General features: G+C 41.6%; 1 long non-coding RNA gene across 1 annotated transcript in view; it reads right to left on the bottom strand.

The window, feature by feature from the left end:
- The window catches only part of LOC147911625 (uncharacterized), a 50748-nt gene extending 31378 nt beyond the window's left edge, over positions 1 to 19370 (bottom strand). Inside the window, exon 1 of the long non-coding RNA XR_015550814.1 lies at positions 19309 to 19370. This is a non-coding gene — a long non-coding RNA (uncharacterized LOC147911625). The remainder of the gene's footprint in view (positions 1 to 19308) is intronic.
- Between the last annotated feature and the right edge of the window lie 332 nt (positions 19371 to 19702).

The following is a 19702-nucleotide window of genomic DNA, read 5'->3' as shown; positions in this document are numbered from 1 at the left end:
TACGCAATGTGTTGTCTATAGGAAGAGATTATTCCCATCCATCCTTGCACACACACACACACACACACACACACTCACACTGTATCTGCAGAGTCTCCATTCTGTAGGACAACCATTTATGCACAAGTTAGGTTAGGAAAAAAATCTCCAAACTTTAGAACAGAAGTTTTTGTTGTTGCTGTCTGTTTAAATATGTCAGTTTTCCCATAAGGCAAATGAAGGCTGGTCACATGACTCTAAACCAGTGGTTCTCAACTGGGGATGATGAGGCACCCCCTTTCCCAGGACATGTGGCAATAGCTAGAGACATATTTGATAGTCACAACTTGACGGGGCGGGGGGGCGACACTATGGGCATCTAATTGTTAGAGGCCAGGGATGTTGTGAAACATCCTACAGTGTACAGAACTGTCCCCATACACACATAAAAATCCAGCCCCAGATGTCAACAGTGCCCAGGATGAGAAACCCTGCCCTAAACCTATATATTGAAAACTCACCCGTACTAACATGGCAGAAGTCGCAGGACAGTGGTGCTTAAGAAAGCTATCACTGTATCCCTGGAACCTCAGTTATCCACTTTATTAGCACTTATCAGATATCCAACAGTGGAATGAGATCCATTCTGTTATTTCCTATGCCAATTACTTTAATACCTCATTGCTAAAATACTGGCCCTGACACTGTGATCCAAAAAAAGCTTGATATGCTGACAGATCCCATATAGAAATGTCAGATGGCAACATTCTATGATGGCTGATGGAAATACAGGTATAATCTCCGGGGAGGGTAAAATGGCCCTCCCTACCACAAGCCTTAAGAAGTAGTCACATCTTCTCACACAGTCAATTTACCTCTGTGAATTACATTCACGTTAACATTTATTTTAATTACATGTAACTTTCTGTGAACTGAGAGGCTTGAGTAAAATGATTTCTAAACTGCCTTCCAGTGTGAATATCCTATAATTAATATCTAGGAATGTTAGCTTACACAGCTCTTGAGGAAACGAAAGAGAAGATCTTCAGGGGATGAATGCAAACAGATTCTTAATGGTTTCCTCCCCGCAAAAGACAGGATGGTGTCAGTTCAGAGTTGGTATATTTGTTTGTTTGGTTGATGGATTAGTTGGCTTTACTTATAAAGTTCAAGAGCCTGTTCCTTTAAGACTTCAAAACGATGGAGGTGCAGACCTGCAGACGCAGACATTTATATCGCCTGTTCCCATCTCACCCTTGGCAGGACTCTGCTCCCTTCCAGATGTCTTGAATGGTCTCCCCACCTCTGTCCCCAAGAAGACGGCTCTATTTAGCCGATTCATTTCACTACTCTCGCAGCCACTATCTCAACACCGAATTTCTTTCCTCAGCGGGAAAAACAAACATTTACAAAGAAGGAGATGTTGGAGAAGGGATAAAAGAGTGAGCTTTCACTGGAGGCAGTGCCCTTTAGGTGGCTTTGACAGACACAGACCTTAAGCCCAGTGGGAACACCCGCCCGACCACTGCACCCAGACTCCATTGTTGGCTACGTGCTGGCTTTTCTTCTCCACTTAAAAAACACACTCTTGACGTCAATCTGAAGGCATTTGCGTTCCCTGCCGTAGAGTTGGGTGGCATTTTTTCTTGTTGTGCCATGTTATGTCTTGTTCTGTTTGAAGTTTATTTTCCATTATAAAAAATAAAAAAGTATGGAATCATTGATCAGCCTGACAGAAAAGTAAGCATGGAGGATTTTCAGAAGTGTTGGCCAAAGGATGCCCCCTTTCTTCTTTACGGCACCATTTCCCCTGTTTGTGAAGATCTGAGAAAAAGCATTGCAAGTGATATAAACAATGTACGGCAGGAGGAGAGGTCTCTTTGGGCAAGGCGTTTATATGTGTGAATGGCGCGGAATGCGTTAGCTGATAAGGGAAGCAAGAAGCTGTTTTTCTAACACGATGCACACTGGGACTCAGGAAGTCGTTGTCTTTTTCTGTTTTTTTTTTTTTGTTGTTGTTTTATCAGCCTCTCTTCCCTGGGTAACAGGGACAGTGAAATGTCCTAAAAGTGAATCCCACTTTGAATAGCTCCATGGACTGTGTAAGCCACTTGAGCTGTCGGGCTGACAGAAATCTGATGTAGGATTTCCTGTGCAGGCTCAATCGAGGGAGAAGATTAAGGAGAATCGGGCTGATGGTTTTGGGTCCATCGTAAATGGCCCCTTTTCTTCAATGATGCCCCCTGTCATGTCTCAGGTTGAGTTCATAGCCTCCTCCGTTGTACTCCCAAGGCACTCCACACAGCCCTCAGTTAGAACAGCTCACTAGCAGTCATCTATAAGACCATCTATCCCATACAAATGTAAGAACCTCAAAGACAGCAGCAGAACCTTACTCATTTGAACATCCTTCATACCCAGCACATTAGTCGCTCAACAAATGCTTATTAAATCCACAAATGAATGAGCGAGAGCAGGAATGCACACTTACATTGAGTTTACTGTATACTAGTCACTGTTCTAAGCCCTACAACCCCATAAGGAGGGTAATTCCATGGGACCACCCAGCTAGTAAGCATTGGAGTCCGAAGGTAAACTCAGGACATCTCAGCAGCTTTCGCTCAAGGCATCACGGTAATAGTTCGAGAATAACGATTATGGGAAGCTGATAAGGACAAAGCCAGTGGACACTCAGAAACTATATGTAAATCAAAATAATATGCAGCCCAGAGCAAGCACCCTGCTAATTGTCGGCAGACAAGAGGGGTATATAGGCCATCTTATTATGAAACCACCAAATAAAACCCAACACATGGAATATTATGGCCAGGAGTCCAAGGCATTCTAAGTCTAGGGAGATATGAAGAGGGAATATAAAGGATGTCACACAGGCATCAATGCTCAGATACTAAGGTCTAGATTCTATAAGAACCAGTTTAAAACTCACAGGGTGAGTAAGCTTTTACCTGTGCATCAGCCGGCAAGGCTCAGAGAAAGAACCCAGCTCCATTACCACAACCCAACTGGTCCATCTGGAAAGAAGATGAGTGGGGAAGGGAAAGCTCTTTCTTAAGAGAAGCCTGAGGTAAAAGCCAGCAACTCAGCCTCTGTATTTAAGCATGCTAAACAAGAGTAAAGAAAAACATACCATTAGCTAGTTCCTAATGGCTCCACTTATTCAATTATTTATTCATGTATACATTCATTTATTCCTTCTTTCTACAAACGATTATTGATCATCAGTTAGAGCAGGGCCTCTCGAAATTTAATGAGCATACCAGTCACCCAAGGATCCCATCAGAACGCAGGTCTGAGGCGGGGCACCGCTCACAGCCTCCCAGGCGATGTTCATGCTCCTGGTCTGTGGACAACCCTGTCCCAAGCACTTGGGATACTAAGAGCAAGAGGTCACAGTCCTTCTGGTCCAAGGACTGCCTCTCCTAGACTGGGAGGAAAACTAATGAGGTTCTTCGACCCTCCAACTGACTGGGGTGCTCAGCAAAAATTTCTGTCTCTATATTATATTATGTTATATTATATTACATTACATTATTGTATTAACTATGTTATATTATATACACACATACCTATGTGTTTGCAGAGGAAAACTATCCTTTAATCCTATCTGGTTTGGAACGTGTTATGAGGGTATCCTCAATCACTCACATTTCCCAATGGTCCACTCTCTGAACAGCACCACTGTATGAGTATCTAGGAATGTGGGGTGAGTGTGAATGTTCCTAACTCAAGATGGAGGGGAGTGGTCACAGTGCCTGGACACAGCCTCCTCTGGCTCCCTTGGTCTCCTGGGTAGCGCATCCTGAAGACCTGCCTGGTCACTGCTTCCTCTGCTGGCATTCTCCATAGAACCCCGGAGAGCTGCTCACTTCAGTCCCAGTCAGGTACTGTCAGCCCTCTCTGGCTGGCATGGCCTGAATTTGCCCTTCCTGGCCCTATGGACTCTGAATCAGCACCGTGTACTCCTTCTGGCCCCTTTGCCAGAAGTCTAGCTCAGTCTCTGCAAGTGTGTTGGGGGATGACCACACCCCTCTCCACAGGAAGACCCAGGATAGCCCAAAGAACATTAGGTCAGCTCTCTTCCTCCACGTTCCCCTTTAGGGGGGTGTATGCAGACTCTTCCATCCTGCAGGAGAGGAAAAATTTTTCCTCTACCCTTTTAGGATCAGTCGCTGGGACAAACAAATTGAACTAGCAAAAGACAGATTAACAGAAGAAAATGTACACAGATTTTAATGATGTTAATAACTTTATGTGCGTGAGGGGCTTCACAGAAAAGAAATGAAAATTCCAAGGAGGCAGTTAGACCCAGGAGTTTACATATCACTTTAACAAAGGGCAATAAATTGTGGAGAAGTGACTAGACAACGGAAGGAGTGAGAGTTTGGGCTTCTAGGGGTGGCAAATTGTAGGAAGGTAAATACGTGAGGGAAACTAATGGTAGATAAGGGTTGTTTAGTAAGGTATGTTATGCAGACTCAAGTGCCCTCTGCAGTAACAAGAGTCATCTCTGGGGATTAAGAGTTGTTCTCTTCTTGACAGTGGAGAAAGAGACACTTTTACAAACAAAAATGTGTCACCTTTCCAAAGAGTAATGTATGCTCTGCTTTTAGGCAGAAAGGGGGATGGCAGAGAGTTCCTCCCACGTCTGTTGTTTCTTAATTGCCTTCTGCTCCAAATAATCTTTATGCGAAAGGGGCATATTTTGGGGTGGCATATTCTGATCCCCTTCCTTTGCAATGTCAGAGGCTGAACATTATTAACTCGTCTTCTTACCATTCCCTGGTAAGAAACACACTCTTCCTTCAGCCAAAAATATCTTCCTTTAGCATTTTTTGGGTGCCAATACCGACTTCCTTCTCTCTCGAAAGTTTCAGGCACCCCTGACCAGCTTAGCTGCCCTCATTATGCACATGGCCATCATCCAGATAATTTCCAACAATTTCAAATTTAAAAGCAGCTGTATGCACGATTATTTGATTAGAGGCTGTCTTTTCCTCTAGACTGTAGACACTGGGGGAACAAGGAGGTAAGTCTAGCACTAGCATGCTCCGTGACACACGATAAACATCTATTGGTCGCATAATATAATGATGGATTACATCTGTCGAAGGCTTACTGTGTCCACGCCTTCCTCTAGGCACTTTATCTGTGTTAATCTACTTAATTCTCACAACAAGTGACAAAGTGAAGTGGGGTCTGTCACCATCTGCGTTTTAGAGTTGAGGAAATTATATTACTCAAGTAGGCAGGATTCATGACCAAGTAGTCCGGTATTGCCCCAAAAGGACCAAGCTGGAGGGTGGGGTGGAGGAGGAAAATTTGCTAACACAACGGAACTGTCCACAATTCAAGTCTTCTGCTTCATATGTAAAAGTCACACATATTTTGCATTCTACTCCCTTTCTAATAGTTTAAAATATTTTCCCGCAGGAAAAGGAAAGCCACAGCAGGATCTCATTTTTTATTTCCAGCTGGGTCTTCTGACTGCTGCTTGGATGTGGCTCGGGGTGGAGATGGGATCGCACCTGATTATGGAATAGGAAGAAACTAAAACTCTGGGTTTTGATATTAAAGACTTATTTCCTTGTTTCCCACACTTTGTAAGAAAGGCATCACTTTCCCCAAATTTTTCAAACCCCCAATTTTTTTGGCCATGACTTTCAGACACCTTGGATTCATATACGATATAGACAAACAATCGCCAAGATGGCAATGGCCTGCTTCTGCCAGTACGATTTCATTAACGCCATTGTGAGCAGTTTAGCTGAGCATGAATGCAGAACCTACACACCACACACCATCCTAAGTATGTATCATGCATTTTATATGCAGAGACAATACAGATAATATATTGCCATGCATATATGTATACACATATATAACGAATGCATAATATAAATAAACATATAAATTATACATGAACCTTCTCTGGACTCAAAAATGCTTAGGCAATGCTCTTGACCTGGTGTTTTTCAATTTTGCTTTGTTTTAGCCCAAATTAGCATTTAGGCCCTGTGAGACTGAGCGATGCGGTTAAGCCGCTCACATTGAGAATCATCTTTGTCTTCATTGATCAGGGATCTTTTAAATCTTTTGAACACATATACCACTGTACAACAACATCATGTACTAATCCACTCCTGGAACCACTTAACTCTTTTCCTCTGTTCTATTTACTCATTCGCTTTTCAAGCCGCAATGCTCTTGGCAATTGACGGTCGAATGTCGTTGTGTTCTGAACAAACACTGCAATTTCAATCGCAGTGCACAAACACAGGATGATCCCAAAGATGGCAAAACATGGCTGAAGAGATAAAAGCAAATAAACACTTGTATAACCTTTTAAAACACAATACAAAGGCAAAACACTCTTAGTTAGATAGGAGGAGAAATTTATTTAACATACTCTATCATTTCTGAATTCTACCAGCTGTATTTTCTCTCCTTCAGCATAATACAAACAATATAATAATCAATACATGCCTTGATCTTGATATTAAATAAACCATTTTGGCTTTGATTATGATAGCAAAAATAAGTTAACATCGTGAATGTCAAATCATTTTTTTAAATGATGAAATAATTTGTGGCCCAAAGTTGATGGAAAAAACTGTGAAAATTAAAAATTATGAGGTGGGCTGCCTGGTGGCATAGTGGTTAAGTTCACGTGTTCTGCTTTGGCAACCCTGGGTTCGTGGGTTCGGATCCTGGGTGTGGACCTACACACTGCTTATCAAGCCATGCTGTGGCAGCGTCCCATATGAAGTAGAGGAAGATGGGCACGGATGTTAGCCCAGGGCCAGTCTTCCTCAGGACAAAGAGAAATATTGGCAATGGATGTTAGCTCAGGGTAATCTTCTTCACACACACAAAAAAATCATGACTTACGAGGAATTTTCAGTTACATGGGACAATATTTGTGACGAAACATTCTGAGAGAAAACAGTATACTATCTATGCATGCATTATGTATATACCACTTTATTAAAATTAGACAATGCGTAGATAGATGATGGATAGACAGATGGATAAATGTGTACTCAGATACATAAATATAATAAGAAAATGGAAAAAAAAAGTTGTAAGGAGATATACCAAAATGATAAATATGAATGATGCAAGGAGGCATTTTTCTAAAGAATCATTTACAAGAGTTATGGAACCCGCAGGCATCAATACATCTTGGTCACTTGAGTTACAATTCATGACTTCTAAATATGAAAGGATATATGCTGATTCGTGCATCTGTGCCTGCCCACCCAAGATTATCTCTTCTAACTGGTTCAGACCAATAATATGAAGTGAAATTTCATGTCAAATATTTAATAGCTTTTTTCCTACTTCCAGAGTCACACGCTATTTAATATTCAAGGTTATTTTAGTCACTATGATGATGAATAAGTAAAATTTACCAGTTAGTTCACATGGGAATAACAATAGAATATTACTTGTAAACATGTACTATATACACACACACATATACATATGTGTGTGCATATATATACCTACATACATATGTATATGTGATCATAAAGATAAACATCACCAACTTAGTTGGAGAAAGAATTCCAAAGGAGAGGCTACGTACAAAGAGCAAACCCATGGCCTGTGGCCCCTTTCCCCATCCTGTTCCCCAGACAACATCCAATATCTTGGTTGAAATCCTGCTCACCCTCCTACGGTCTCCCACCTCCATACACAGACATCCACCTCTCACCTGTGAGATTTTTTTTTTTTATAATTTTTTTTATTATTATTTATTTTTTCCCCCAAAGCCCCGGTAGATAGTTGTATGTCATAGCTGCACATCCTTCTAGTTGCTGTATGTGGGACGTGGCCTCAGCATGGCCAGAGAAGCGGTGCGTCGGTGCACGCCCGGGATCCGAACCCGGGCCGCCAGCAGCGGAGCGCGCGCACCCAACTGCTAAGCCACGGGGCCGGCCCTTACCTGTGAGATTTTGAGAAAGCTACTTCATGTTGCTTTGCCTCACTCCTCAATCTGTAAAATGGGAACGATAACCGTAAGGCCTTCTCTGCTTTGTTTTGGGGAGATGTAAGTCTCAGCCTGGAGGCTGGTCCATACTAAGTAATTAGTAATTACATACCCCGTATTGTGAATCAATCCAGTTACCGCTATCTCAATGTGTTGAAACGTCCTGATCCTTTCCAAGCCGCCATTGCCGATGTTCAGAGGTGGCCCATGAAGGGACATTTAGTTTCTATCCCAGGGCCAGAACATGGGACGGGTCTGCAAACTGCAGCCTGGGGGCACAACCGGCCAGCACCTGTTCCATGCAGCCCCCCTCATTCATTTCTGCGCTGTCTGTCTGTGGCTGCTTTCACCGTGCAGAAGCCGAGCGTAGGCATCTTGGCCAGCAAGCCCTAAAATATCTACTATCTAGTCCTTTATGGAACAAGTTTGCTGAACCTTGGGCTTAAATCTTGATGAGTCCTGGAGATAACATCTTTACTCTATGTTCAAGGTTTTACTCATATGTATTGATATAGGACAGTTGCTTGCACTTGACACCAAACACCATGCGTCTATCCATCTGAAGTGCTATGTGATACGGTGATGGCTTAACTGTAAATGAGGATTTATGAATCCCGGGCTTAAAGAACCAAGAAGAAATGTAATTACAAAAGACATAGTGATGAAAGAGCATTAATGGAATCCTCGCTTCACAATAAATTCCCCACCTGAGACAGTCGTGCCATTTTTAAGAGGAAAGACCAAAAGAGTGACGTGTCATGCTCCCTAGCATCAGCTCCTATTTCATTGGCTACATAATTATAAGTCTCCATGATTTCATTTCATTTCACTGTGGTGCTTTCATCTCATGACATCTCTTTGGTAGAGCTCCCAGCGATGGGGGCTTCTGCTAGAAAACCTCCCTTGTCTGTAAAATCGCCTCTTCCAACACAGCGCAGCCCTGGTTTTACAAATAACTCAAATGCACGGAGTAAAACCTATGGACGGTGATTGACAAAGAGCAGTTGAGGATGCAAGCCAGAGGAAAAAAACATCTTTGATTCGCCTTACCCTGGAAGGCAGCGATGTGCGTTATAAACTATGAATACAGACACTATCATTTTTCTTTCCCAAGTGGACACCAGTGTCTGCACTTTTCTCATCGTGTGGCTGATGACTGTGAGCCCACAAAGCTTGGTTTTATGACAAAGAGGCTGCCACAAACTTGCAAATTTGCACTGCTGTCATTCTGTGTCAGCGGCTCCCTTTAGAAGGGAACGTCCGTGTCATGCTAATGATCCCAGACTTGGCAAGTCTTAGAGACCGATAGAGCCACTCAAAAGAGCGCGTGTAAAGTAAAGGTGCAATTGATGAATTCTTCATTGAAATGGACTAGCAGGCTCTGAATGGTAGGAAATAAAACTGAATTCTAAAAGCGGGCTGGGATCGGTAACAGCACAATGAGACCCCTAGTCCCGGAGCGTGAGGCTGTGGCCGGAGTTTGAAAAGGTTCTGCTGTATAATGCCTCTTTCCCGGAGACTCTTTTCACCAACGCCAAGCCGTTTATTTGCTCTTTTGTTAGAGCTTCGGTGACTTATGTGTCTGGGAAGCATTTCTTTACAAAATGTAATAACTCCTGCCATGAAAACAGACTGGTTTTAATGACAATAACTTGATATTACAGGTGGCCCCATCAATTACTAAGAAGTTGCTACAGGGTGATGAAAGGTCTGTACATCCTAAACCGGGTACGATGGTGGCCAAGAAGGAGGAAAAGATGCTCCTGGGAAACTGTCATCATAACAACGTCCAACCTGGCAGTAAATTGGAAGAAGCAAATACCCTTTGGGGGTTAAGCTTCCTGAGGGGGATGAAACCAGCTCCAGGCTGCCCAATATCAGGTTGATGATCGCCACGCTGATTGTCTCTTCCATCTTGTTGGGAAACAGGATTACAGTCTTTCTTTTCCCTTTTTTTCCTACAGGACAATAAATGATTCTACCATCATTAAAGTCAAACCTGGGGCTTTATATAGGAGCTCTCTGTACTTTCTACTCAATTTTTCTAAAGAATAAAGTCTATATACTGAAAAGAAAAAAAAATCAAACTTCAAAATCAAAAGCAGTCAGTAAGTTATGGAAGCACCGTGATTGTTTTGTTGTTGATATTTGAGGGTTTTTAGCTTAAACTCAAGGCTCCTTCCCAAGGTATTTGCTGAAAATCTGGATAGATTATAGGAAAAAAAACACTGAAGCCTGTGTCACATGTTTTTGTCTTTCTTCTGTGCATTTTAATGACAGAGGAACGTCACTTGCTTTGAGGGGGTAGACCCTGGGAGGCCAGATGCAACGGAAGGTGAGCAGGACTCCCACCTAAGGAGGAGATCTGGAATATTTACGACGGAAAAGCCTACCAGATCATTGGGATGCGGTGTGGAATAGAGCGTTTCATCTTATTCAATGTTAATCTCTCCTTTCCAGATGTCCTGTTTGTTTCCTAAAAATAAACGGCAGTGATAGACTAGGATATTCTTTAGATTCTGCTGCTGTTGGAGAAATAGAAAGATGGGCAAGGAATTGAGGAATCAGATTCCATGGGGGGAATTCAAGGACTTTCTTTCTCAGGGTCAAAGAACAAAGAGCCCATATTTGCAGCAGGCATTTGTGACAAAATCTGAGTCTTCACTGTGCGTTTCGGTGGTGGGGAAAGGGTGTTCTTTGGCTTGTTTAGGTTCCAGGGTACTTAGGTTTCCTTGATATGATTATAGAAGTAGGTTACTGTCTGTTCTTTCTGGACCAAGGTAGCTCCCTGTAGTTTTTTTAACTTTTCTAGGTCAAATCCAAAAGTGTAGGTGATTACAGAATGTCTCTATAGCTCTTTGCATGTATTTTCCCCCCAAAACACACAGGGCACCGTGGCTCGCCGAGAGCAGGATTCTGGTTTCCATGTTCAAGGTGGGTTGGAAAATAAGGGTTTCTTGTCTAGGCCACTTAGTTCTCTACCATGAATGCCCCTCGTCAAATCATTTTGGATGAGTCTCCTCTTTGAATTAAATGATTGTGACAGTCATAATATAAGAACTATTTTGTTTTAATATTCTAAAATAAAAGAAGATAAATCTCCACCCCGACTTCTCTACCTATCTGTGCAAATCACAACTTTTGTTTTGTTTGAAAATGTATCAGATTTAAGGATGACTGCTAAAGCAAAGTATGAGTCCGGCATTGGCCAGCAGTTGAAACCCATTTAGAGCCAGACTCCGTCACTGAGATGAGGAGGTGAAGGTTTTCATTTCGACTTTGGTGAGACTTTTTTCTCTGCAGTTGAACTTATGATCTCACTAATGAGTGATCATTTTCGGTCTTCAGTAAATTCAATGCATCATTTCCCTTCATAAAACACTCTGGTGGCTAGAGCTTTGCTATTTACAATTTCAGTGACACAGTGTTCTAGGCATGTATTTATTTAATGAAAAATGCATTATCCAGTAGCCAGTGAGAGATTATCAGAAGAAAAATCTGACCGCTAGTTGAGCAATTAGGACGATGGAGAGTGGAGTCCTGTGATCTTAGGTTCCATCCTGGCTTCCCCACTTGATAGCTTTGTGAGCTTGAGAAATGTACCCAACCTCTCTGGGCACAAGTTTTCTCCTCTGTATTTCATGGGCACACAGTGAGGGTTTGATTAGAACAGCGCTAGTCACACAGGGAGTGCTCTGTCGATGTCTGCCATGAAGTGTCATCCTATCAACTTTAGAATTCAGCGAGAAGCGAAAACAAACCTGGAGCTAATTCTCCCTTCTCCTGCTTTTCTTTCTACTTGTGAGAACTCTATGCTGCTAGCAGTCACGTGACAAACACATTTTTAATAAAGTTGGTGTCTGTGGAACAAACACATCCATGAAGGGGGTGGTTCAGCTAGTGGGTTATAGCTCCACTTGGGGAGCACAGCAGAATGGATTCACATAAGTAAAAGCGAATTTTAAAACACGCCATTTTAAATTGCATTCAACATGTTCAAAAAAATGCCAAAATTATTCTTCCTTTGGGAGTTTAAACAAAGTTGCTTAAAAGTTTTCAGAACATGAAATACTGACACCTGGTTAGGATATAAAAGTTGAAACAAACCATTGCTCCAACTGTAATAACTAGAGGAAAAAGAATAAACTAAAAAATCCTATTAATTCCAAGCTACATCACCAAAGAACTGTGAACACCAAGAATCTGAATTGCAGAACAGCTTTTCCTTGGTGGGCAATGGCTGCAGCTCCCTTCTTTTCTGGAGGTGTCTGCTGAGACCAGGCACAGGCAGAGAGAGGATGGACTGGCCCCAGGTGGAGGGACTCTGCTGGGTAGGGGAAGACCAGCGAAGCCTTGAATAGCCAGTGGGCTGGCGAGATGGATCAGAAAGTCTCCCTGCCTCACTCTGGAGGACTTTGCCTGTGTTAGAAAGCAGAGAGGGACCTCCATAGTCTTTCCAGGCTTAGCACCCAAAGTCCTGCTACAGGGGAAGGTTCATAAAACATTTAGCAGATATTTTATACTACAGATATTTGTACATATTTTATACTACAGAAGAAGTCAAATTAACGAAAGCTGCCACCCACCCACATCCCAGCTCAATAAATCATTAGATATAAGTGACCATCTCCTCTCTCCATTTGCTGTCTCTAGGGAAAATGTATTAAACCATAGCCATGAATAACCATTTTGAAAATGTAGCTTATGACCCCTTAAACTGAGTGCATGAAACATAATTTCAGCCACTCATCATATCTCCGGCACATTTAAGAACAGTCTTCCTCATGTTACGTGGTGATATGACTTGGTGCCTGTGTGGTCACTTCCCTGTCTATCTGATGCTCTGCAAGTTTACTCTTAAACTAGAAACGCAGCCTTGTTTAAAAGAGTTGGTTAAGTAAAATTAAGTACAGCTCTGTCCGAGTGGGGGAGGGGGCATATTATCTTACATAGATATATTTTGTGGCTTGACCAATTTTCTCACTCCAACATTTAGAATATATTATGATACACAGCATTTATTAAACAAATATTGCTGCAGAAAAGGAAGGAAGAAGGTAGAAAAAAGTCAGGGAGAGAGAGAGATATGACAAAATTGCCCATTACTATATGGTAGTATAAAAGGTAATATCCTTGTATAGCACCAGACAAGGAATTCACAAGTCATGATCATGGAAAAGAAAAGGTTATGTGTTTGCAAGGATATTTTGACAAACCATGTTTTAAAATTAACTATACTTCATTCATTAATTATCCTGAAATGCATCTGAAAATGGCAGAACACATTCTTTTTTTTTTTTTTTTTTTTTTTTTAAAGATTTTATTTATTTTATTTTTTCCCCCCAAAGCCCCAGTAGATAGCCGTATGTCATAGCTGCACATCCTTCTAGTTGCTGTATGTGGGACTCGGCCTCAGGATGGAGGGAGAAGTGGTGCCTCGATGCGCACCCGGGATCCGAACCCGGGCCACCAGCATTGCAGCGCGCGCACTTAACCACCAAGCCACAGGGCCGGCCCAGAACACATTCTTTTATCAATAACTTTAAGAAATGAAGTCCACTTGATTTTTTAAATTGAATAATTGACATATTATATTAGTTTCAGGTGTACAATATAATGATTCAATGTATTTGTACGTGTTGAGCCATGATCACCACACTAAGTCCAGTTAACTCCCATCACTACAAATTTCACTTGATTTCTCAAAATTTAAAAATCTCTTTCTTTGCCAAGATTTTAAAAAAGAAAAACTCTGTCATATTCTTCATGATTAACATGAACAGGGCTTCCACTTAACACTTTGTATATCTGAATCAGTGGTAGTTTCACCTTTTAATTAAAGTAGGTGCTTCAAAAGCTCTGACCTCTTTGGAGATGATGCTTTTAATCTTATTCTGCATCTCTTCTCCTAAGGGGAGTTGATTAAGACTGCTGCACAAATTTTGCCAACACGATTTCTTAGATCTTCTAATAACTTGATGAGCTGGAATGCGCTTCCTTTCATAATCTATCAAATGCTGAAAGTTTAACTGATGTCTGGATTTTTTCCAGAATTTTCTACTTTCTTTGATTTTGTAAATCTTTGCTGTATATGAGACCTGGAGGCTATTTTTTTTCCATGTTGTTGTAGAATAGCTATTTCAGCTGACTTCAAAATAACAGGTTCTCCACTCATCACTGAGAATTTTTGTTAAGACTTTGTAGAAAAGATAGACTGGAAGGTTTTATATAGAAAGATAGATATATAGATATATGTATATAATTAATTATAACATATCATCTACTGATATATATTGGTTATCATATATACTATTATATGTAATATGTGCAGTATATACAATTATACAATCTCTCTATTATAATATATACAGATATAATTAATTATAACACATACTATATACTGATATATATTACATATGTACTGTATACACATTATATACATATACTGAACATTTAACTACAAAGTAACCTTTAAGTGAAATAAGTATTAAAATTTACATTCAAGAATAAAATATTTCCTAAAGATTGAGTAAACTATGTATAGTCTAAAAGTTTTAAAATATGCACATCGTTAGCAGAAAATGTCAACGAGACACCATATGAAATGGTGAAAGTGCACTGTCTCATTGGAATGTGTTAATACAATTACCTTTAAGTTTTTTATTAAAAATTTCTACTGTGGAAAGTTTTTAAAGCCAGATTACTATAAACATTACTCGTTTCCTCTTAGATGACGAGTTCTCAAATGTATATGTCCATATTGAATATCTCTGTATAATTATATATGTGAGGGTGTGTTTATACACACAGATATGTATATCATTAAAAATATCTTTAATTTAGGTATGAAAAATTATTTGAAAGTGGATGATATTTTGACTATAAATGGAGAACACCACATGGAGAATTTTAGAAAGTGGAATGAATTTGACCAGCCTTCTCTTCCTGATAATCCAAATTTATGTACAAAATTACATATCTGACATAATTTCATCAGAAACTTCCCGGGAATAGACTTTTGCATATGTCTGATAATATTAATAAACGCTTTATATTGATTTTTTTGTTTCTATTTAGACCCAAAATAAAATCAAAACAATATTTTATTTTTGGTCCTTGGCCAGAACAAGAAGATTCAAGTAGCACAGAATCTTAGGAAATAAAATAATCAAAGAGGAAGATGAGATGACTTGGGAAGCTTATTTCAACACCTCTTTATGAACAGAGTTTCACATTTTGGGAACAGATTGCAAAATAAAGCCAGTGTTGGATTCCCAACCAGCAAAGGTGAAGTTAATGCAGGGACGTCTCTATAGTTTGCCGACTCAGCAAATGACTTTGTAAAAATGTTCTTAGCTTAAAACAGAAAATATTCTTTATGGGAGAAAGAAATGTGGTTCTTGACTGCCTTTTAATTTTAAAGACATCAAAGAAGTTTCCATTTTATTCTGTAATCAAAGAAAATAATTAATATGAATAGAGAGCAGAGAACAGAGGAAGATCAATTGAAAGATAGTGACAGCTAATCCAAAGTAATTCTCCTTTAGAACCGAGGTCCTTACTTATAGATGGTTTCTGAGATCCCTGTTTCAGCAGAATTTGAGAAACAACCAGTAAGCCGGGTGATCTCTAAACAAAAAGATTGATTTGATAAGGACAGAAGTGGATCAGCTTTCATAATTTAAAGGATCAAACATCTTTTACCTTAAGCGAAGGAAAAAAGAGAAATGGCATAAATCAAGAGGAAATGATATCTTCCTTGGCAATTTACGAGGCTGACTGCCATTGTCATGAAGTCCTTGCACAGAGACTCTGGAGCCTGTTGCCAATGGACGCTGTTTCCCAGGGGCCTGGGGCACAACCTCACTCATACAATTTAGATAATAATCTCCCCTTAGCCAAAATTTGCCTTTTGGCATATCTAAGAAAGTCCAACTCTAGCTGCTGGAATTGGAGCTCTACATTTCTGGGTCCCAGTTGAATGGCAATAAAACCATTTGGACTGCTCACCTTTGCCTGCTACAGATGAGATGGAGTAAGAGATAAGTCAGGTTTGGGAACAGAGGCAAACCTGTTCTCTCTCTGGGTCATCACATAGCCTCTCATAAGAAGTGCAATTTCATCAGCATGGCATACTGCATGGCAGCACTGCCTACTGAGGGATGCTATGGTCTCCCTGGCCCCATCTAAGTAGATTCTGTTAGGTAACAATTATGATAAGCCTCTAGTACATTTTCAATACCAAGTAACAAATGCTACTAGAAGAAAATATGTGGTGTAGTAAAATAGAGTTACTACAATTTGGCTGTTGGCTTTTCATGTGGTATGCTCAGGTACTAACTTTTTCGTTCATTTATCTGTTCATTCATTCAACACATAGGGAGTGGAGATACAATTTTTAGCAAAACAGACTTAGCCTCTGTCCTCAGGGAGCTTACAGGCTAAGATGAAGAGATATTAACATAAAGCGAAAGACAGATGTTAACTTAAAGAAAATGAAAGGCAGAAAGACACACAAAGAGAAAGAAAGGGGAGAGGGTTATAGAAGGAAGGAAGGAAGAAGGGAAAGATAGAGGGAGGGAAGGAGAAAGTGAGGGAAGGAGGAAGAGAGGGAAGAGGAAGAAAGGAAGGAAGGAAGGAAGCAAGAAATAGAAGCTCTAAGATGTAACCGTGATGGTAGTTATGAAAGAGAAGTTGGGGTTGGGGCACTTTTCCTAGACTGGAGGTGCCACATGGAGGGTGAACTGACATTCAGGGTCAGGGTGGCAAATTGACTACAGCAGGGGAACGCTGTAACTAAAATAGTGTTTGAACACTAAGACTCTGAGAGAAGATAAGACATAGAGATTTATAAAGATGAGAGTTGGAATGCAAGAGAATCATCTGTGTGCCTGAATGTCTTCATCTTCAAAGTGGGGGTAACGTTATCGTGTTACAAGTTGATGTCAGACTGAGTCAGATAACACAGAGGAAAATACCTGATGGATCCTCACACTCATCAGATCCTCTCATGTTCATTTACACAGCTATTATTTCATTTCTTTGTTCTTTCAATAAGTTTTGGTAATTACCTAGGCATGAGACAACAAGAGCCTGGACTTTCAAGAGAGAGGAGAAATACGGCAAATACAAGACTTTGGGTAAGAAAAGCGGAGACACTTGGGAATGTGTAGAAAGTAAAATTAAAAATTAATGGGCCACTGATTGCAGTGGGAAAGGGAAACTTTTCTATTGCTTCAGGGTTCATTAGAGTGCAAGAAAATTAGAGAGTTACTGAACTAACATTTCTTGACCGCTCTCCCCAGAAAAAGATCTAAAAAATTCAAGCATCAGGTCAGAGCTTCTTAGCACTCTTTCTTCTTTTTTTAGATAGACATAACGATATGAATTCTTTACAAGGCTCACCTAGAAAACTTTTTTTGCTTTTCAGTCATTAAATATAGAAGGGGAAGAAACACATTATAAACTCAAAGAAATAAGATTGCACATAGTATGGTGGAAAGAGCTCTGAGGAACAGGTAGACCTGCCCATCTGGAACCACTGTTGGTATTGGAACTTATGTAAGCACCTCCTTAGATTCTCATGGCATGTGCCTGCCTCCCTGCCCTCGGATGCTTCCTTACTGCAGGAACCCCAGAGCCCACTGTCCATAGTGGCTCATCTCATCAGAGCTAAGACTGGGAAGCCAGCCCTGTGGCCATGCAGGCTGCCTTCCTGCTTGGCTGCCATCTTGTCTCCTATAGAAGCGGCTGCATTGCTCTGGCACCAAAGCTTTACTGCACTGAACTGTGGGTGCTCTAGCTCATCCTTCACTCCCAGATCTGATAGAATGAAGTTCCACGCTGCTGGTGTGGGTATGGTGTCCCCAGTGGTCATCTAGCTGGGCCATACGCACAGGAGTGTTAATACCCTGAAGGGGAGCTCTCAGGGAGCAGTAACTAGATCTCCCTTTCTCTCCTACCTGAAGACTTGCCTGGATGATCTCATTCTTTCTCTTCAGACATGTCCTGCCTACCTGAGCAACCCTGCTTTATTTTCTAGTCTTGCTGTGAGCAGTTCCATAACTCGTCGACGTTCATCCATGTCCTTGAGCTTGCTTCTCCCAGGAAAGCATCCATCCACAAGCTCTGTCTTCGGCACTGCTGTCTAGGAAATCCAGGCACAGAGAGTAGGCGCTTTCTTGGACTAGAAATGAGACCCCACAGGACAGGATTTAGGATTTAGAGTGTCCTTCTCTCCCAAGGAGTAGGGACTTTACTGCTGGTGGTGAAGTGGGGGTGGAGATCACACTCCCCAGGCAGTGGCCTCACAATGACAAAAGCTTTCACTTGTGGGAATTGGAACCAGTCGCAGGGGGAAGACAAGGCTTTGGGAGATCAAGTGGCTGCTGTCCTTAATTGGTATGGGGACCACAATATCTGTAAGGATTGTGTTGTGGGGCGGCTGCTTTCAACATCAGAAACCTTGCAAAAAGAAAATGATATGCTCAGGGTGGCTAATTGTCAATGTAAATCATGCTGTGAAAGGCAGATGGCCAAGAGGGAGGCACTAAGGAAGACTATCATCTTCTGCAGCCTCAGGGCAGATTATGCTGCAAATCAGGACCAGAATGGATAATAACGAGACAGAGATGCAAAGATGACTGCAGGAGGAGCCCTGACAGGCCTGCTGTGTGCGAGGAAGGGAAAGAGCACTACCCTGAGACCTGTGTCAGAAACATTTCAGTAGACTTAGCCTGAGGATCTCAAACCCCCACATCCCCTGGAACATTCCAAATGACAGAAGCAGCCCCATTCCACCATCCAGAGAAAACATTTCTTCCTTTGCCATGATCTTCCCTGGCCAAGAGGCGCCTCTGAAAATGAAGCATGTTCCTCAAGACCCACCCTCATCTTTCTTTGACCTGTGTTTCTCAAACTGGAGCATGCCTTAGAATCACTTGGAAGGCTAGTTAAAACAGACTGTTAAGCCCTATGCCGAAAGCTTCTGATTCGGTTGGTCTGGGGTGGGTCCCGGGAAGCTGTACTCTCGTACTTTCCCAGGAGATGTTGCTCATGCTGGTTCGGGGGCCACACTTTGAGGAACCACTGCTTTGGTCCTATACCCAGGTCTCACCACAGATGAGCCAAATGGTAAGGAGCCCTACTCTAGGGAAACAAACAGCATCTATGCCAGAGGAGTTGCAGGACCGAGCTCAACTGGCCCAACTGTGGGGACATGAGTGGACATGGATCTTAAGACAAGACTGGGATTGGAGGAGCAGAATATAAGGCTAGATAAGAGAATTCATTGGCATAGTGGCATTCAGACATACCTTGGAATTCAATTTTCTGTAAGACGTCTAGAGCCGATCCTAAGAGTTTGATATGATGGTACCTGCAATAGTGGACACAGAAATGGCCTTCTGTAAATAAGGTGGAGTTGCCATATCTCAGTGTAGAACTGAGAGAGGGGTGAGAAGGATAAGGAAGTCAGGATGCTAGAATGAACTGCTCCTGTACAACCGGAGACCTCCCACCTGACTTTGTTCCCTGGGGGGACTCCGAAGACAATGCCCCCTCCTCCCTGCCCCCCACATTACAGCACCAAGGAATGCACAAGTGAAGGGAGCATTAGCATATTTTAGATGCTACTCAGTGGCTATTATCCACAGGCCAGGTTGAGTGTGGGTGGTGCAACCACACATTCCCTAATATCGATGATATTGA

Source organism: Ceratotherium simum, chromosome Y, assembly GCF_057802395.1.
Source record: "Ceratotherium simum simum isolate JZ-2026a chromosome Y, ASM5780239v1, whole genome shotgun sequence".
NCBI lineage: Eukaryota > Metazoa > Chordata > Mammalia > Perissodactyla > Rhinocerotidae > Ceratotherium > Ceratotherium simum.
This window is presented reverse-complemented; position numbering and strand designations above follow the sequence as displayed.